Source organism: Cryptotermes secundus, unplaced genomic scaffold, assembly GCF_002891405.2.
Source record: "Cryptotermes secundus unplaced genomic scaffold, Csec_1.0 scaffold65, whole genome shotgun sequence".
Lineage (NCBI taxonomy): Eukaryota > Metazoa > Arthropoda > Insecta > Blattodea > Kalotermitidae > Cryptotermes > Cryptotermes secundus.
The window spans coordinates 54742-77493 of NW_019731975.1; the positions used below are offsets into that span (position 1 = coordinate 54742).

The following is a 22752-nucleotide window of genomic DNA, read 5'->3' on the forward strand; positions in this document are numbered from 1 at the left end:
CATATTATAAGGTAAGGTTATAAAACCACCTTTTAAGATCATTTTAGTGAAAGTTTCATGTTCCTATCTCATAGAATTTAAGAACAATGATGAATAAATAATTTTCGAGCAAAATTTAAATGGCCGGCTGAATATATTACCGCAGGAGCCGCGGCCGCGGAATTTAAATGACCACGTCAAAGGGTTAATTCCATTTTCAGAAACACAAAAAAAATTATAGGGTCCAAGGTCTGGTGTGTATGGAGGGTGGAGGATGTCTGTCATTTTCGTTGAAATTAAAAACTGCCCCGCAAGGGGGTGACACGTGGGTGGGTGCATTGTCATGGAGCAGGGCCAAGGAATTGTTTCACCACTTGACTGGACATTTGTGCCAGACATTTTCCCACACCTACCTCAGAACACTGCAATAGAAGTTTCCATTCACAGTCCGTAATGGTTGAACAAATTCCTTATGCACAATGCCTTCAGTACAAAAAAACTCAATTTGGCATTGTTAAAACTTGTCATGCTTTCTTGGGTCACAGTGAATTGGGTGTCTTCCATGAGACAACTGCTGCTTCCTCTTAGGGTCATATCTGTAAACCGTAGGTTCATCACCAGTTATGGCGGCTGAGATCAAGTTGGAATCATTTTCGGTCTGTTCCTTAAGCTGAGAGCAGCAATGCAGTGTTCCTTTTGGCAACTGCTCAACAGCCTGGGCACAAATTTCACTGCAATGTGCCAAATGTTGAGCTCTTGCAACAAAATTCACTGACACATTCCATATTACAGTTTGACAATGTCACAAACATCATCAATTGTTCTGGTCTTCTAGGATAGCCTCTCACACTTTTGTCACATTTTTCTGGTCGCGGTTCATGCTGAAGGTCATCCAGAATGCTAGTCATTGTTGACTGACTCGTAGGTTTGTGTTAGGACTAGGGCATTATCAACAAATGCTTCTTTAAGCATTCTGTGTGTTTCCACTGCCATCTTACCAAGTTTGAAACAAAATCTGATGCAAAATCATTGTTTCTTCACATCAGTCATTTTAACAACCTTCACAAAACAGCACTAACACAACTTTAGAACAATGCACATAAAAAATGAACGTGTGCACATAGCTCAATACCGCTTGGTACAATGGTTCACAAAGAATACAGTTTGTGACAACTAGCAGCTCATTACCATACTATGAGCAGTCTTCATGCTACGTTAAAATTTTGGGCAGCACCTTGTACATTGCTCCATTTGGGAAAATTCATGGAAACACAAGCACTGCTGTGCTCTTGTTCAAGGTCTGTCACAGTAAACTAGGAATATCTTTCTGTAAGTTTTGGAACCACAAACACACTTTCATGTTCACTAATATGCTTGGGCAGTTGGAGACATTTATTTTGCTATGAAGCCAATTATTAACAATGTGTATGACACCAGGCATTGTCCATAAATGAACATGGTAAGCCATTTAGTAATTTCCTTTTTGCCCTGAAATATGGATAAAGCAAAACAGATGGAATTTACACTATATGAAAAAATTAGTATTATAATGCAAGTTGATACAAGTAATGAACATGTGTCAAACTGGCATCATGGTTGGACCTATCAGTTTTTACATTAAAAATAATTGTTAAAACTGCAAATAAATAGAAACATGTTATGCTTAGCAAGGACCTTCCTCCAAACAGCGGAAATCTTTGAAATATTTGCAGGCATGCATGTTCTAAATGGCTTGCAACCAATGTATTCAAACATGCATATTTTACATGCATGGTAAAGAGCAACCACATTTTCTTTAGGTTACCCCATTTACATTTCACTGATTTTATTTTAGGTGGTCCCTTCAAATGTGTAACATCAAGCTACGACTGTAGTCCCCCCCCCCAACAAAGTTTCAGAACTGAATTTAGTGTAGATAAATTAATAATACGTTTGGGAAATTAAGTCATATGGTTGGCAACACTTTTTTCAATCACCCCATCTGGCAGCAGGAAACTGCTACTTAGACTCGGTCATAACATAAACTTCATTTTGTGCTGAAATGTTTATCAATGCAATGTGAAGGAGCAACAACACGTCTGCATCAAATTCTATTAAAAGCACCGAAAAAGAACAGAACCCACAAAATGCTACATAGAACTTCATTTTGGAATGGCTGGAATCGGTGAAGATAATGCAAGATTGCACTACCAATAAATGTCACACACTGAGCAATCAGTCAGTCACTGTCACTGTCATATTCATGGCAACAAAATAGTGAAAGAATTCATGAAGCTGTAACAGAAACTGACACCTCCTGTGGCCATTGCCAGATGACTTGAACTTGGGTATTTTAACATGAGGCGGTTCCTCACTAAGTAAAATGAACACACTTTAATATAGTATTCATAAGGAAATTATCAGTGCACCACTCCCCACCATAACCACTGAATATGATACTGAGGAACTTCTTTTATTTCCAGAATTGAGAAACATACTAAAATGAAAGCCAATTCAAAGAGTGCCAGAGATTGCATGAAGTGAAATATGGGAACAGAATTCTGTTCAAAATACAGGCACCAGTAGTATTTCACTGGAATCAAGGTCTCTGATCAGGGAGACTACTCTGAAAATAAGCTAAATGGACTACTGTGTCATTTATGCCACCCGTGCCATCACAGCATCACAAAAAAAAGTCTGCCATGGAACTTTCCAATCAAGCTCATACACCAATTAGAATCCTGCACTATCATTCTTAAGTGCTACCTACTTGGAGATTCTTTCTGCCCACAAAACATGAACATATATTATATATGTATTAGTAAAATATATATGAGGAGCGTTCCGTATATAATGCCTCCTATTTTTTTAATGAAAACTACAACAGATACAGAAAGCATAATAACACAGTTAAATAGAGCAAGATTTCAGCTACTTACAGTTATTTTTCCACATAATCATCACCATTCATTATGCACTTTTGCCAGCGATGAACAAGAGCCTGTAAAAGCCTGCGCCAGCAGAGGCAAGGACAGCATCGTTGTCTGGACAATGTTGCCCACGTAGTCCAACTTTCAGAGGCCCAAAGAGATGGAAGTCTGAAGGTGCTAAATGGGGCTATAAGGTGGATGTGGTAGGACAGTCCAGCCAAACTTTGCAATGTGCGCGGTGGTCACCAAAATGGTATGGGGTCTAGTGTTATCGTGTTGCAAGCGAAAGGTTGTTGGCTTTTCTGGTATGACTTAGGAAATGCGGGCTTTCAGCTTAGTCAGCGTCGTCTTGTAGTGTTCAGAACTGACAGTCTCACCAGGCTCCAGGATCGAGGTGCTGTTCACTGTGATGAGTGGCAGCTGAGCAGGCACGCCCAGGGCGTGGCCTGTCATGCACTTCACTTTTGCCACTGTTGCAACGCACTACCCAGCACCTCACTGTGCTAACATCCACTGTATCGTCTCCGTACACCTTTAGCAAGCGTCAATGGATGTCAATGGGTTCAATTTGTTTGGCAGTGAGAAATTCAATAACACATCTCTATTTCGTACGCACTTCTATGTCAGATGCCACTTTGGCAGACTGCTCTGCTGTCGCTATCTGTTGCATGACAACCAAACTAACAATACATTGGCGGAAAGATTCAATCTTTACTACAACACCACCAATATCCAGCTCAGACTACGTATTAACACAAATAAATAGGAGGCATTATATACGGAATGGCCTTCGTATAATCCCTTCACTTCTGAAATATATACCAACATTACTAATGCTTTAAATAACTAATCTGTAAATCTACATGATCAAAAACAAAATATTATATAGTATCATCTTCTTCCTTTCTTGAGGCACTACAGACAAAGCAGTCTATGGACCTCCAATTTCTCGGTTTCAGAATTTTGTTTACAGAAATTTGGTAAGACTCCCTGGTCAGGGGAGAGCAAGCCTCCAACTACACAGCACAACATAAACACAGAGAAACATACACATACATCCATGTCCCAAGTGGGATTCAAACCTTCAATCCAGCAATCTAGTGTTATAATGGCAGGAGAGCGTACGTACATGCCTTAGGCCATGCAAATCACTATGATCAGCAATAAATACTTTCTGAAACATACATTTTCCAGAATAATATACTTTTTTTACTTAACACTTTGTGGACTGCGCACGCATTAATACGTTTTTCGCTTTTAAACGTGGTGGACCGATCACATATTAATACGTTTTTAGAACATGGTAAGTTGCAACACACTATACATTGCTTTGGGCCACCTACATTGAACACAACTGCCTGCAGATGCATGATAAGACTCTGGAATGTTTAGTTAGCAGTCGTAACTTGACCTCGCTGTTTACTTAACCAACCATAAAGGAAAATGCTTTGCCTTCTTCAAGCTGTGTATATCAGCCAGTAGCTAGTGGGGAGAATGGATCAAGGACAAATTCTCCTCTGATGACCTAGCTGACCTGCCTTGTGAGACGCGTAGTAATGGATTGTCATTCAGACAGCGACAGTGATGGGGGACAACAAAGAATTGTGGCCACAGACAGTAAGTGATAGTAGCTCCGACAATAATGTGGGTAATAATATTGCTCGTAGTAACATTACGGGGACAGCAAAAAATCTAAAAAAATCTAAACCATGATTCAAAATTGAAATACAAAGCATTTCTGATGAATGTGGCAAAGGCCTGGGCTACAGTCCAGATGGTGGCGGCAGAACCAGGGTCACACAAAGACTTAGTACGCGACCGGGCCCATCAACTCCCACCCCACGAAGGCCTCATGTGGACCCCCCAGGGCGACTCTTGAGTGATATGCAGAAAAATACCCTCGTGAAAATTGTGAAGAGTGAACATTCGAAGGGGAAGAATCCTTCTAGGCAATGCTGTGTTTGCACAGTTCACAAAAAAAGAGTATGTCTACATTTGCAAGTTCTGTGTAATGCCACTTCACGAAGGGGAATGTTTCCAGAAATATCACACCCTCAAGCACTTCTAGGAGCATTGGTAAGCGTTCTCCAAAAATTTTAGTTCAAAAAATTAATTAGGAGATTTTATATTAATTTTTAAAGTGAACAGTGCACAAGTTAGGGTAGTATGTTTAAAAATGCCGGTCACCAGGGTGATTTAAATAGCTAAATCGCTGGTCCGCAAAGTGTTAAGTTCAAAAATAAGTTGAAACTATAATATTCATATTCTAAGGGCTCTTTCATCAAACCACAACTCTGTAGAATTTCATGTGGGATCTATCCTTTTATATATGGAGAAAGTGTACAAACTTGGACCTGTCTTTCTGGTCTTGACAAGTTGGACCTTCAGACAAGAAGAAACAACAACCATGGCTTCATGTAATAATGATGCACCCATAAAAAATTAAGAAGTTCAATTATTGGAAACAATTCAGCATTTCCCAGCGTCCCTATTAACAAGAAAATGTTTATATAAAAACTTTCTCTAAAGCAACTGTCTGGACAAGAACATGTAAGTGTACATGTGCACAATTTGTCATTCAAGTCAACTAATTCAATGATATGTGTTACCACAGCAGTGTTGTGCCAAAAGCGTCCATACTGCTAAGTGCTACTATATTGCTTTTGTCACACAGACTTCCATATTGCTTTTTCCAGTTTTGGGTGGGTGCTAGTACATGAATCATTTTGTGCACAAATCATGAAAAGTGCAGAAATAACTAAGCAACGGGGCATGGCCTAGCACATAAAAAATTAGGAATTAAAAAGGTTTGTAAAGTGCAATGCCAACAAATATTTTGATAAATACTTCTTTAAAATATCTGAATTACAAGATGTTTTAATAGACTTAATAAAATTGTGGCTTAAGTAGGTTCTACAGGGTTCTGACAATATATGTAACACTTAGAATTACTGGGGTTTTGGACTCTGTTCACCATCAAGTATTCTAAAAACTAGAGTATAGAACATTTTGGAAACTGGATCTGTTTCCATCCTCAGCAGGAGGGGATACACCTACTCTGTTCGGTCCCCTAGAAAGAACTAACCTCAATCACTTTCTACAGCTGGTGCAGTCTGCAAACCTTCAATCTCTTCATACTCTCATTAGCTTTAATGTTGCTAGTCTTTTCACTGATGTACCCGTCCATAAAGCCCCACAAGTTATCAGAAATAAGCTATATAACAATGACACATTGGCACAATGGTCTGTCTTGCAAGCCAAAACCATCATGGAACTGCTAGAAGTTTGTTTGAGAACCACATATTTTCAGGTGGATGATAAAAGATCTTCCAACAGAAAGGTGACATGGCTTTGGGAAGCTCTCTGTCACCCATCGTGATCAACATCTACATGGAGCATTTTGAGAAACTGGCTTTTGACTTGACACAGCACAAGCCATCGCTGTGCTTCTGGTATGTTGATGACAGATTTGTGGTCTGACATCATGACACAAAGCAATTACAGAAATTCCTCAGCGTAGTGCTTAAGGCACTATGCTACAAGTCAGAAGGTCGCTGGTTCAAATACCGATGAGGTCATTGGATTTTTTTCAGTTGACCTAATCCTTCCGGCGGCACTATGGCCCTGGGGTTCACTCAGCCTCTAACAGAAATGAGTATGAGGAATTAAATAAATAATTTTCCTGGGGAGTAAAGCGCGGCCGGCACGTAAGGCTGACAAACTTACCGCCATCTTCAAGCCGATTGTCTAGACAATGTGGGACCCTCAACGTCTCACAACCCTACGGGCCTTCATGGCCTGTTACAGGGATAGCTTTACTTACTTACTTACATCAAGAGTTTAAGGCCCATCCATTTTTACAATGGAAACAGAGTCAGAGCGATTCCTTTTCTGGATTTCTGGTCAACAGGTAAGAGATTACACTAGCTACCAAAATCTGCAGAAACCCCACCCACACTGGCCGATATGTCAGCTTCAAATCAAACCAAATGCCAAGAAAGGAAGGGTCTGTTTAACGAAATTAGTAGCCTTAGACACTGTCTTCAGTTCAGCATTTATCCCCAAGGTTTCATTGACTTGGTTATTAATTCCAAGGTTAGCAGTCATTCAATTACATAGGAATGGCCTCTGGGTTCTGTGTATATCCCACATGTGAAGGATGTTAAAAAAAAATTAAAATGTACGGGGAACTTATATAACATTAGGATGATCTTCAAAACAAATCACACTCTCAGGAGTTCACTCAAGAAAAGCAGTCGAGAAAGAGATCTGCAACAGACGCCACAGTGCATCTCTATAGCATTCCATGTGAAAGTGACCAGCTGCATCTCTAGCTGCACAGCTTTGTGAACATAGGCACAATCTCAAAGAGGATCTTCCAGAAAAATCAAAATTAGCCCAACATGCCTATGAAGAGAGTCACAGGATAGGCTGGGATGAATCTAGGATTTTGGAAATAAAAGTCAACAGCAGGTGCAGTAAATACAAGAAACTGGCTCATATGTCATGCTTAACCAATTCCTATCAGCCAACTCAGTTCAGACATTTTTCCCATCTGGATCTTCCTTAGCAGCAACAAGATTATCAACTCACAGGGAATAACAGTATCATGTGACAGATTCTTCATGGTTTTCTATAAGGTTTTAATCCCAAGTGTTCAATTTTTACTCCACGGATGGCACTAGCGGTAGGCACAAAATGGTTTCACAAAATTCTCCATTTAATCTCATACACTGGTTTTCATGGACTTGGTTTGTTGCATAAAACGTTCATCTACTTTTCTATCTTAGTTTCAGGTCTGTGCATGCTTTATCATGATTTTCATTGCATATTTTTCCTGTTATCTCACTTCAAAGAAGTCTGGACTCAGGGGTCCAATACCTCCACTGTACCCCTGCGAGTTGGAGGCAATTAAAAGGGAAGTCTCGAATCTGAGACAGTAATATATGGTCATGAGTCCATTGGGACTCAGACCCGAAAGTGACTGCACTGGCAAGGATCAGCAGAAACTGAAAACGACAGACCTGTCCCCTTGTCAGAGGCAGTGCAATGCAAATGCATTGTCTGACCTGCAAATGTCTGACAGTAATAAAAATCTGGTAGTAAGCCCCAGATGGGGGTTCTATTCCAAGACAGAATGGCTGACTGACCATCAGTCATAATATAAAATTCAGACTCACATATAAGCTGTCTAGTGATTTAGGTTAGCTCTTTCTAAGGGAACCAACAGAGTAAGTGCCTTCCCCTTCATCTGAGAACGGAAATGGATGCAGTTTCTGAAATATATTCTCTAGTTTCTAGAATACACGATGATGGACAAAGCCCCAAAACCCAGTAATTCTGAACTGTGGCCTAAGCCCCCAAAACATTAATTCTGAATCCATTATCAATTCATGTCCTCCAATTTCCAAATTCTATACCAGATTATGGCCTCAGTTAACTTGATACTTTAAAGAAAAATGCTTTAGTAGTGTATGTCATATAAACAGAATTCTCAATGCACTACACTAATGCACTGTAACAAGAAATTAGCAGTTTAAAACCTGGGAAAGGTAACACGAGTACCATTTGATAATTGGAAACAAACAGTAAACAAAAGAGAATATTGGATAAAACTGATTTTGAATTTTCCCTATTGTTAGTGAATAACTGACAGACAGGTTTAAAGGCACTTCAGTTTCCAGGATATTCATAAATGTCTTCACATAAAATTGTGAAAGTGACTGGATTTACAGACATGTCAGCATCATTATGTTCCTTACTAAGCCCAGAATAAAATTAAGGAAATTTAACATCTGTCAAACTGCAGAAGGATTGGTCTAGTACTGTGTGAAATTATAACATGAAACACGAATAAATACTGAGTTAAAACTTAACAATGAGATCCTGAAACAATACAAACAAAAATGACTCAATCAGAAGAATTAAAACAGAAGTTAAATACACCTATCTACCCACATACCACAACATTAGACCCATTATGGAAATCAACTTCTAGGATGTTGCACAATGCACCCACCATAAAGATGGAACACCTGGCATTTCAAGACGCAGAAAAATCATTCTATAAGAAGCCAATTTCCAACTGTAAAAACAAAATTAAGACTTCTTGGGGCATCGTTAAAGATGTCACCAATACAAGACTTGTTAATAATTCAGTCCCAAGTATAAATATTGAGGGCAAACTATGTTAACAATGTACAAATAATAGCTGATACTATTAATAATTATTTTTCTGCCCAAGAACCCCAAACTCAACCTAGCTCATCTTCTAATGTCATGGATTTCGTAAACAATCTCTTCAAGCTATTTCAACATCCATTCCCTAATATAAATATGACTCCAGTAACCACCAGTGAAATTAAACACATAATTAAGTCTTTAAAATTGAAGAGTTCACATGGATACGATGAGCTTCCGCAAAATATTTTAAAAAGAAGCCTACCGTTCATTCTGTCTCCATTAACTTATATATGTAATAAACTACTGAGCCTTGGTATTCTTCCAGACTGCTTGAAGTATTCTCAAATTAATCACATCTACAAAAAGGGTCACAGGTGTGATATTGTTAATTATAGACCCATATCTCCGATTACATCCTTTTCCAAGATTTTCGAGAAAGTCATTTTTAAGAGACTGCAAAATCATATCGATGTAAATGAGATACTGGTGCAAGAACAATATGGTTTTCAACCCAAATCAACTACTGATATGGCTACCTTTAACTTAATAAATAATATTCTATTGGCACTTAATAACAAACTAGCTGTCAGAGGATTATTTTGTGATTTAACCAAGGTGTCTGACTGTGTCAATCACGACATACTGCTTGCTAAATTGGAGTTTCACAGCATCAATAGTATAGCAGGGAAGCTGATTAAATCTTACTTGACTGATAGATACCAAAGAACTTTAATAAATAATAATTATAGAAAGGGTGTTTCTGAATGGCAAAAGGTTAAACAGGGTGTTCCACAAGGTTCGATACTTGGGCCTTTGTTTTTTCTTTTGTATATCAATGATCTGCCTTATGTAGTATATAAATCATCTATACCAATTTTGTATGCGGATGATACTAGTATACGGTGTTCAAATTCTAATTCCACAGAACTCGAAACTACCTTGAAAGCGATCCTGCTAAAAATAAATGAGTGGTTTTCACACAATTCGCTAATGCTAAATTTAAGTAAAACCAATTGTGCCTACTTTGCAACAAAACTGAATCTGTTAAAAAACTTAAATATAATATATAGTGATACTCTAATCCACAACATTTGTAATGTCAAATTTCTTTAACTAATCATTGATCATTGTTCTGGAAAGATCATATTAATCAATTCATTCATTTATTCATTCATTATTGGAGGGGGTGGGTTTCCCCATGCACCGTGACCAGTTGTTGATCTACTGTATGTCCCCCTTTGATATTCCAACAGTCGCCATACCCTTCTGATACTGGTGCTTGCTATCAGCCCCATTCAGCCAGTGAGTTCGGCCCCTCTACTTGCAGTGGTACCCAATACTTCCCCCATCTACTGGAGGCACTGGAAACTACTTGGGCAAGAAACTTTTTACCTAATTTTGCTCAGAGGTCTCCTAGAGACATGAGGATCTTTTATGTGCCATAAATCTATGACACGGGACCCACAGCTTAAAGTCCCTCCCAGAGGACTTGCTCCCTGAATTTTTCCGCCCTTAAAAATTCCACGACCTCCGCTGGGTTTGAACCCGCGTACCTTGAGTCATGAGGTGGGAACATTACCCCTAGACTACGGAGGCTGCTATATTAATCAATTAGTAATTAAGCTAAGTTTGGCTGTCTATGCTATCAGAACTTTACCTTCCGTTGTGTCCTAGGAGAGTCTACTGATGACCTATTATGCCTATGTACATTCCATTATGTCCTATGGAATTATATCTTGGGGCAATTCTGCCAACAGTAATTTAATTTTTAAAATTAAAAAAAGAACAGTTAGAATCATTATGAAAGCTAGAAAAACGGACTCTTGTCATCCACTGTTTAGGTACCTAAATATTCTTCCGTTTTACTCACAATATATAGTTTCAACATCCATGTTTGTTGTTAAAAATATGGATACTTTCACACTAAATTCTGATATACACAGTATCCGTATCAGACAAAGTTTGGATTTACATCATTCAACATATAAATTAACTAAAGTCCAAAAATGTGTCTACTGTTGTGGGATTATGATATTTAATAATTTCCCACAGAATCTTAAGAACATGACAAATGATGTTGATAAGTTTAAACATGCCTTAAAGAAATTTCTCCATATTGGCTCCTTTTACTCATTGCGGGAATATCTAGATTGGAGAATAATGGAAAACCTAGCTTCTTACAAATAATTTATAATCTGACTGCTGATCTGATACAGTTTTTTGCGTGGTTGATGTAATCTTTTGTCTTGATTTTTATGCAGCTTTTCATTTTGATAAGCATGATTTGTATGTATTGTTGACCTCTAGAATTACCTGTATATGTTTTTTGCTGATAGTATTGTGATATGACGAGTCCTGTATCAATGTATTTTGATTTATGGGAAAATGAAATAAATAAAGAAAGAAAGAAGGAAAGATAATTGGTCATAAGCGTGTAAATTTGTAATGCATTTAATTCAGTTAATCTGGGTAATTTAAATGAAATTGTATTGATTTTTTAAGCTTTTATAGTAATGTCCTTTTTAAATTATGTTTATAAATTATAACTGCAAAAATTTTTTTATTTTATTATCTATGTTAATTGACTAATGTATGTGGTTTTAATTATGAAACTCGCGTAATTTATTACATGTATCTGGACACATCTATTATCAAAGAGACTATTTCCACAGCCTAGGTTTTTTACCTCCATGGATACATGGAAAATAAAGGAAATGAATGAATGGTTCATTACATCACAGATTCCAATCAGCAACAATGTGAAAGAATGTACGGCCAGACTAACAGTCTGAAAGTCTGTGCCCACATAGGTGCACTACATAGGTGCACATGATTTATGATCAGGCTTCACATCTACAATTGCATATAAGGCCAATGAGAAGAGTTCACCAAACTTTCGTGGTTTATTTCCCCCACAGGGGCACTGAAGTTGGACGTGACCCCTGAAACTGTGGCTGAGCAACAGAGAGAAAGGAAAGATCTGTTTTGCTGAAACAGGAGTTTAATAAATGTAATGAACTTTAATACCTCACAAATACACAATCTAAGATTTGCTGTGAAATACACAGCTGTGGCCAACCAAATATGAGAACGATACGGAGAATACGGAATGATATGGATGGCTTACAAAAATGGTACAAGGCAGATGAACAAAAGGAGAATTTCAGAGCCCCATTTGCATCCCTCCCTGTTGGGACATGGAGTTAACTGACAATCAAACTAAAGCTGCCAAGACTGGACTGAAATGAAATAACATCTTGAAATTCCTTATTTTGTAATGTCAAAAGAGCCTAAGTGACCACATGAACCAAACCAGAATACTGTCCGAACAGTAGAAAATGGAAAACAGGATATTCAGAAGCTCAGAAGATGTTTTGGTGTTTATTTTCCTGGGAATCTAGTCTTACTTGATTAAAACTGAAAAGTATACATAAATAAAATTATATAATGGAGCAATTTTAATTTACTTAACCCACGAGAAAGAGTTGTCACTTATCTTTATGATTTGAAATCACATAACACATAAATTACATTAAAAACTTAATTTTGTGCTGAAACCACAATTCATATTCAAATAAAAGAGAATTCCTAACCTCTTTATAAACATAATACAACTCAGACCATATCCTGACAATAACTAAGGTGGTGTAGTGTGGGAAACATTTCACTAGAAACCTGCAACAGTATAAGATTTGAGGTGTCTATGATGAAAGTTTAGGTTTGTCTTTATGGTCAAGAAACCTGCTGTCTCCACCTTCAAGGCAGAAAGCAGCAGGTTTCTACACTGGGAATCACCTACCAGATGACATGGTATCATGACGCAGACATCCTCACTTTAAATCTATAACAATGCTAATACTGTAGCATTATAATTATAAGCTTACTTAAGATTTCAGTTAAAAACCTAAATGAAAGAACAGTCAACATGAGTTAAATATAATGGAACTAACATCTACAGAACAATAATAACTTCAATTAACATACGATAAGTGATCAATGTCCTATTAGCGACAGAACTAGAAACAACACTCAGATATGATCAATGTACACCAGTACACAAAATCATCATTCATTATGCAAACATAACATCATAACACAGAAAATTATAGTCTCAACTAAGGTTATTAAGACAGACACACTGCAATATAGGAAATGTGCATGAGGAAGCACTTCATCTACGCTAACTACAGTGCACCAATTAGTGAAATACAAAGTACACTGCTCTAAAGAAGTGACAGAGTGAGAGACAAGGAAGAGTAAGAAGACGAACCAGTTGTATGGTACCAGAGATAAATGTATACAATACTTATAACTCATCTGAATATGAGATACACCATGATTCACAAAGAAATTTGAAGTCAGAACTTTAAAAAGCAATGTCAGATTCTGGCAAGCCATAATGTCATACAGACGTGTCAGTGTAAGCAGCATAATAATAACTATAAATATTGTCAAGTGAGAGAGTGTGACTATAGACAGCGTTCGATTTGGTAATTGGAATTACTGACCACTTACAGAACATAACTACAAAACTGTAAAGCTACTGCTAATTCACACACTCTGCAGTTCACTGTAGCACATACTGAGTTATCTCAGTGTGCTGTGCCTTCACCAGTGGACATTCCTCTGCTTCAGGCCCCACGTCCTTGCAGGCTGGCAGCCATCTCACACCAACTTCCTACTCTTCTAACTGCTGTCTCTAGATTCTCTCTCTTTATATAGTCTCGGCACTGACCACATAGAAAGCACCTCTCCCAACAGTTCTTCTATTGTTGCATCATGCAGCTATAGCACAGACAGCGTCGAGAACACGGCTTCCCCCTTACTCCATTGTCGCATGTTACAAATATGTTGCCTAGCAACAGGCATGTTTGTAGAGCCATTCCCTAGCAGCGGCTGTCTCTGCCGGCTTCATGGTTCTTGCTTTGAGCAAATATGCCACAATATATTTCATAAGATGAAATCCTCAAAACTAATTCAGCAAACACTGAATATCAAAGGAAATATTATGTGACAGTTGAATGTTGGTCCTTATATTATTTAAAGATGTTATACCAAATGCAAACATTATATAATATTAAATGAGATGGGAAGGCAATGATGAATGGTGAGAAGAAATTAATTTGGATGATGGATATTGTCTTTCAATGGTAATACCTTGCCTTCACTTAGGGAGACATGTGATTAGTTTCTTGATCACAGTATTCCTGACATCTGAACAAAAAATCTGAAAAACATCAGTCACAATGGCAGGTAACCTGGCTGAAATTCAAAATGGGTACCTACTGTATAAAGTGAAGAACTATACTGCTATATCAGCTTGCTTAGTTAGGGTATGTGAAATCTTAGTTAATATGGTAAACACAATCTTAAATGTGTACTTCTATAGAAAATATGACTAGCTGAGAATATATGAGGTCACATCGAAATTACTGTGGCTGAAACTGTATATTAGACAAATAGCACAGTTCAATATGGTCACATCAAAAAGAACTGAAACTGAAATTGTATATGAGATAAACAGCATAGTTCCAAAGATGAATTTCATGCATTAGACTGCACTGTGCAGGAACGTGGCTTCAACAAATGTGTCCAAAAATATCACTGCATGTTCAGGAGAGGTAACAGCCATTCCATTCCTTCAGTCTCTTCTGATCAGAGTCCGTCATGTATTTAACAATGCCTTGAGAGCACACACAAGCGTGTGTGCATTAAATTGTGTGAGAAGATAGAAAATGTAGCAATAGACGCTGACTAAGTGATGTATTAAAGATGGATGAAATGACAAGCACTTGAGCACTCCTCAGCCTGTGAGAAATGATGTACCACTAGCTCAAGTGTGTGACTTATGTGAAATGACAGAAGACATTACTTGTGAAATCGCTAAAGAGGATGGAATTTCATGTAACTCATATCATGCCACCTTAACCAAACATTTGTAAATGAACTGGTTGATAATTATCAACCAGTATGTTCCACAACTGCTGACACAGGAGTAGAAATATACAGCTCTTCTGCAGCTCCTTGCTTGAATGTGCATAAACCAGTGAAATATTAACAAAAAATTATGTAACAGATGATCAAACATGGGTTTACAGTTATGGCCCTGAAACTAAGTAGCTATAATGAAAATGAAAATGAAAATGAAAATTCCCTTCCTGCCACAATTGTATGAAGCATTCCAAGTATGCAACAAAACTCAAGTCTTCGATTATGAGAGTGCTGCATATCAAGAGCACCTGTGATCTGAGGCTCACAGAGAATATATGTGTTCAAATTTTCTCATTCAGTTAGCCATTCAATGCTGAGATAAAACCAATATTTCAGTGATCTCCTGTCTCCATCATCATGGTATATGCAATGAATAACCATGACAATGATATACGTGGGTTACTTCAAAAGTCATGGCAACTAATGTTTTGGGCAAACATGTTACAGTGAAGGAAGTTCAAAATATACTTATGAAAGGGTATGATATACCCCTCCGACTGGCTTAGTCAGATCAGGTATGTGTGAAGGGGTGTAGGTATAGTAGGCAAGAAAAATTGCACATTACGGAATGACTGTTTTTTTCATTCTTTAATCCTCGAAAAATTCAATTGTGATTAAGAAATAAAAAATTCAAAGTGAGAGTCGTAAAATTTGATGCACAGTTGCCTGGTCAATCCCTGTATGTCTCTCTTAACTCCTTCAGAGACCAGCGCCTATCTTCCTCAATGCACTGGGCGATCATGGCATGAGAAACATCGGTACGAACGGACACAGGGCGTCCACTATGTTGCAAGTTGGCACTTGCTTCTCTTCCATGTTGGAATGCTTCTATCCACCTTGCAACAGTTCTGTACGGTAGAGCACAATCACCTAGAGCTTCCACAAGCTCTGGCTGATATTCAGTCACATTTCTGCTGCGAAGCACTGCTATTTTCACGTAACAACGCTGTTCCAGCCGGCTAACATTCATTCTCGACGAAGGTTATGATCACACTGACTTCGTTGTCCTTGGACTTCCGCATCATCTAGCGACATCATTAGAAATCAGACGTTGCTGTCTCTCAGTGGCAAACTTGGAAATTCGGGTTGGATCTTTCAAAATTTCAGAAAAATTATGTTGCCATGACTTTTGAAGTTATCTACGTACAAGTCTGTTAAATCAACACTTCAGCCTACTGGGCATATTGTACAACAACAGGAGGGCAAAATCTAGCCCTGCCATCCTGATCAAATGTCATACATGATTCTATAAAAGTAACTCTATCCAATACTGCTAAAGTTTGTCAGGTTTCCAATGAACGTCATGGTTCGGTGCACAGCACCACTGCTCTGTAAACAGGAGATTCCAGACTTAAATCTTGACTGAAAAGCTAGCTATCCAGACTGAGGTCCTTGTATTTTTGACAGTTCCCCCAGGCAAATGCCAGAACAGCAAGGTAAGCCACGTCAGGACCAATATCTTTCATTTCCTTTCCAATTCATTATTTACTAATCATCCTATCATTTTACACTCTACAATCTGAACTATTCAAAGCACTGTTAATAAACCAAGCATAAAAATGTCAGAATTTCAGGTATGGTAATCAGCACTGTTCTAAGACTCCAAGTCCAACACATTCTAAAAATATGTAAAATATACATAACACGATGCAGTATTTGTCAATAAATCAAACTACTGTAGGAAGAAGAAATGGGGTAAAATGACAGACACACAATATGTGTATGTATGTAATATTCCAAACTTAACTCCAATATTAATCTAACTGTAAAACACACTAAAACTTTTCAGATAAACTCTGGTTACTCATGAACAAAAAGATATTGCTTCCTATATGTTGAATGAACCTAAATGAAAATCATCAAGTGGAATATGGAGATATACATAAAATTCTAACATACATAACCCACGTAAATTCATAAAATTAAAGAACAGTGTGATGATAATATTGTAATGTAGATGGCCAGAGCTTTGCTGGGATGTCACACTGCAACAGTACTATCTATCATATAACTTGTTTTTTGCGTAGATCATTGCAAAGGTTTATAAGAGAAGTGAATTCAGGGTAGTATATTCAGTAGCAACATGAGAGAGCGAACCGTAACCAGGAGTACAGAAGAATACAGGAGGTCAGCCTGTGAAGAATCTGAGTATGAATTAGGAGACTTTATGAGTGCTGTAGTGTAGAAACGAAGAAAGGACAGGGAGAGTAGAAGGGCCCAGAATGCAACAATGGCATAAGGGACCGAGGTCCATGTGCAGAAATTTCAGAAGGAATGCAACATGAATGGTCAGAGCATTGCTAGGTAATAGACTGGTAAACACACGTGATACACTCTCATGACAATGGAACGAAAAGGTTATGCAACCCACTTCTAGGCAACGGCTCAGTAAACAGACTTCCACGCAGAGGCAATGACGTCACACTGCAACTGTACTATCACATGACTTATTTTCTGTGTGGTCTGTGCCGAACGCTTATAAGAGAAGTGATTTCAGCGTCAGAGATGATCATACATAAGGACTATTACTGCAAGAGTTCAGTTGGGAAAAAGAATCTCTAGTCATGGGCCTCAAGGGGCCTGACACAAAGACAAACTGATTGGAGGCAAACTGCCAGTCATAAAGGAACACTGATTCTGACTGTAGCAAATTCAGTCATAAGCCGAGAGTGAATTGGAACAAGGAGTACAGAAGAGTACAAGAGGTCGGCCTGTGAAGAATTTGTGTGTGAATTAGAAGACTTTATGATTGTTGTGGTGCAGTGAACTATGAAGTGTGTGTAAATCAGAGATAGTGCTGTAATTTAAGTGTAATTAAGGGAGGTTGTAACCAAGGTGCCAATAAATCCTATCATCTGAACTAAAACCCGTCATTTTTGTTGTGCGTACCATCCTACATGTGACAATATTTATGCAATGATTTTTACCAAATCACAAAACAAAACCAATGGCAGTATACAGTATTTTTTGTGATGAATTTAAAAATAGTTTCTTATTGTACTGAGCTATTCTAGCAATGTGTCTAGCAAGCAGTGTCAAGTCTGAAGATTATATTATCAATGCCTTCTAAGAATATCAAACAAAGGCATCTCTCATAAGATGAAATGTGCATCCAGTGTGAAGCATTACATTGATAAATCTCTGATCTGACCTCTGTCAAGCCGACAACTGTTTCTCAACAGTCACTACTGCATCACATTAGACATAGTTATCATCTACAGTTCTCTTTAAAAGGCAGTGGCACAAATTTCCCAATAATCACTCGTGGGGGGCACTGTAAATACATAAAAGTAACTGTACCAGAACTTAAAAAACTCTGTATACAAAGGTGGCTGTTTCAAAATCTGGTATGCAGAATGAAGTCTACTCTTTATTAGAAGACAAAACAAACAACAAAATTGAGTCTGCAAGCGAACTATACCAACGAGGCAAAGTTAGTGCCAACTTAAGCGGATAAAGGGTGTCACGTGGCCAGCGCAATACACCCCCATGGTCTAGACCGAAGCCGCTACTTTTCCATTCAAGAAGATTCTCAATTATCCTCATGAGGCTGAGTTGACCCCATTCCAGGCCCCCTACTTCTCAGAAAATCTGGCAGCGCTAATCAATCAGGCCTGTAAGAAGGTAACTGAGGATATGCGCCATCAAGTAATCAACCACATCACAGTTTTGTGTTGAAGAAATTGCCAGACATAATTGTGGCCATACTGAACACCTCATTCATAGAGGACGAATCTTCATGCAATGGTCTTTCTTTTTGTATGTTAGTTTCTAATAATGTAATTGAAATAACTATTTTATTAACAGATCAAATACTGGATCACTGTGTGTGTCATTCTACATGATATACCAATGTTTCACTTCCTCATCACATGTAAACATGTATCAGCCATTATGGAATGAAATCTAAATGTGCTTATCATAATACAATGGATACCGGCTGATGGTCCGAAGAGCAGATGCTGCAGTGGAAGCATGCAATGCCATGCAGCAGTTGCAATAACAGACAGGAAAATAGAAACGCTACTGTAATGGTGACTGTATCCAAAGTTGCAGCCATTTTGTACAGTAGTCACACAGTTCTAAAGCACCTGCAAAGCTACATGCAATACAACCAATGCTAAAATCTTAAATTCCATGACTTCTTGTAAGTATCATTCTGAAAGTAATTTTAGTTTTATTACAGTGGACTAGGGAGCTGAAGCTAAGGATTTATTTTACCCTGATACTGGAATTAGGGCTTGTTACATATTGTGACGCAATGCCTAAAAGCCGAAATAGTGGAGCCAGAGGAGATGTACACTGCTAGGCAACAGCTCTGTAAACATGTTTCCAAAGCAACAAACCCACATACAACCAGAGTGGAACTGTATGGCACGGTGATTTTCTATGTTGTTTGTGAAAAGCTACATAATCAGGAAATCAGGACCAACAGGACAAAGTCAGTAATGAGCCATGAGCTGACATGAGTCAGGAGTCAGAACTCATTGTTGGTGGATAGCAGTGAGATGGAAACAGAGGAATCTCAACTGCTAGAAGCCAATACCAAGAAATGACTAGTGAAAACATAACAGACTGAGAAGACTTATGTAATATGTGCTGTAGTAATTTGTAGTGTCGAGATTTGCAAGTGTTATTAAGTTCCGAGTCATAAGAATTCAATAACTACAATTCTCAGACCAAACCCAATGTCTAGTCACACATGATAATATAATTTTAATTTAGTCATTTTTAACAAAAAAAAAAAATCTTCAATATGTTACCACAATATTAAAAAAAAGTTTATGGAACACAAACATTTGTACAAAGAGGGAAATACCAAACTCTTCTCAATAAATAATACACAATCACCCTCTTAGTAATGTATTTCAGCAACATATTGTGAATGAACTATTTATTGTAAGTCCCATCAACACAATTCCAATATAAACTGAATAAATTTATACTTTTTCCTTTTCCCACACATTCACTCACCAGGAAAAACACCATTCGCAAAGTTTTACTACATAAGAAAACGAACACACACAAAAATAGTGCACATGTATCAAAACCAGCAAGTGATCATAGAAGTGAAGACCTTGTTCTACTGATTTAATTGCAATAACTTAAAAAGAAGTGGTGGTGGTGGTGGCAGTAAATGCAGTTACATACAAGATTATACTTTTAGATGAAAACAGGCCACTTATACATGACACAAATATACCAACAACATTTTAATAACTACAAAATGAGAAAATTTAATTAGTAATAAACCAATCTTATTTTTATTCTATTTTAACTTAATTTAAGAGGTGATGCCATAGCTCAGGCGGTTAGTTGCCGGCTTCCCACCGCGAAGGGCTCGAGTTTGAGTACAGGTCAGGTTATGTGGGATTTGTGGTGGTCAAAGTGGCACTGGGACAGGTTCTCTCAAAGTACTTCCGTTTCCAATGACAATTCTCATTCCAGGAACTGCTGTACATTCACCAACATTTATAATCTGGGATTGGTACAAAAGGCCAATTAGTGGCCCATGTACCAAGTGGACTCAGTCTCACCCCACCACAAGAAAAAATTAATTTAAAATTAAAATTAATTTAAAGTAATATATTTTATGTTTGCATATTAACTATATAAGGAGGGCACATGGTGGCATAGTTGGTTGAGGCACTATGCTACAAGCCCGAAGGTCGCAGGTTCATGTCCTGATGTGGTCATTGGATTTTTTTTCAATTGACCTAACCCTTCCAGCCGCAATATGGCCCTGGGGTTGACTCAGCCTCTAACAGAAATGAGCACCAGAATATTCTTGGAATGTTCTTGAGAGTAAAGTGCAGCTGGTGCACAGGGCTGACAACCTTGCCGCCATCTATGAGCCAACTGTCACCACCACCACCATCACCACCAACTGTCGCTAATACTGTAAATAACACATATGATCTTCCCCTTAATTGCAAACACTGGCCAAGGTAGGGGAAAAGCAGCAGAAAAAGCATACTGTGAATGTAAAATGATTGACCTGATGATGGTCATAAATGGCCAAAATGTGTTATAAAAGAAAAAAAGTATAAATTTACACAATTTATACAGGAACTGCATTGATAATCACTCTTGTTTACACATATCCAAGGGCAAATATATACACAACTGCTGAAGTAATAAATGTGTAAAAGGTATCAATATAAAGCTTGGGAATGAAATTACTTCCCTTTCACCAGACTATTCTGATACCCAATAAAAAATGGATGAAAAAAACATGTACCAATAACAAACAAACATCATCGCTACTTCTCTTACCTTAAAACAATTTACAGACTATAATGCAACCAAAGTTCTATATGAACAAAAATAAAAAAGGAAAAAATATATACTTATAGGGAATACACTAGGAAATTGCTCCCACTCACATTCAAAGCTGAACCCCTCTCCTTGGCTTTGTACTGCTCATCTGGCTGCTGTCTTTCCTCATTGCTAGTTGTCTCCTCCTGCTGTTCATTCTGGTTCAGTTCTGCAGTGTATGGATCAAAGTTGTCAGTTTCATCTTCTTCTCTGTATAAAACTTCCAGCAAGTATACACTGACTTCGTGTGAAATGTGACCATATACACCAATTCCTACTGGACGCGAGAAACTGTAACAGCAGCAAGACAAACTACATTAAAGTCATATGTAATTTTCTAAAAATATGTCAACATTTAAGCATGACCACTTATGAAATATATCTTCCTCAGACATTTATTTGTAGACATTTGTAATTTATACCCTTCCCTCAATGTAAGGGACCACATTTCACACCCATTAAAAACAATGCCAATTATGAAAATGAGGTTAACAATATACTGAAGTCCAAGAAAAGTACTGAGCTTTACTTACTTACTTACTTATGAAGCTGAGCCCTTCTTGAGGATGTACCAAATTTGCAGCTACTCAAGAATATCCCACTATTTTATGGAACCTGAAGGTTCATTACCATGTTCACAAGAGCCCTCCATTAGTCCCTATCCTGAGACAGATCAATCCAATCCATACCATCCCATCCTATCACTCTAATATCCATTTTAATATTGTCCACCCACCTATGCCTTGGTCTTCCCAGTGGTCTCTTTCCTTCTGGCTTTCCCACCAATATCCTATACACATTCTTCTTCTCTCCCATTCGTGCTACATGCCCTGCCCACCTTATCCTCCTTGACTTGATCATTCTAATTACACTTCGAGAAGAGTACAAGTTATGAAGCTCCTCATTATGCAGTTTTCTCCAACCTCCTGTCACTTCATCAATAACACTCATTGATTTGATACATAATACATCAAATTCTTGCCAATTCATTATTCACCAATCACACTGCAATTAACCTTTATCCTACGGCCTTTTAAACTTAGGTTGTGTTAGCGGTACGGATTTCTTTAAAGGGCCGCTATTTGAGATTCGTTAAAATTGTAGTCACTTACTAATTTTGCTCCTATTTCTGCTATTTCTGTGATAATCGAACGAAATAAACGCTGTTTTTTTCTCGAAAGAATATAGAATCTGATATTGTAATTTACAGATTGTATAAAACATGTTAAAATTTTTGCACTGACACCAAAGTAGAATTTTCGCAGTTTCTTGTTTCTGTGCAAGAATTCATACGTTCTGGACACCCCTGTTTGGATGTTGCTGATCACGACACTTGTGCAACTCTCGGTAACACCGGATGTTGAGTCTAGAG

The 22752-nt window shown here is 37.9% G+C and overlaps 1 protein-coding gene across 1 annotated transcript in view; it reads right to left on the minus strand.

The window, feature by feature from the left end:
- The window catches only part of LOC111867352 (DNA repair endonuclease XPF), a gene marked incomplete at its 3' end in the record, with an annotated part of 73984 nt that extends 52454 nt beyond the window's left edge, over positions 1 to 21530 (minus strand). The window contains 1 exon segment of the mRNA XM_023857130.2: positions 21449 to 21530.
- Between the last annotated feature and the right edge of the window lie 1222 nt (positions 21531 to 22752).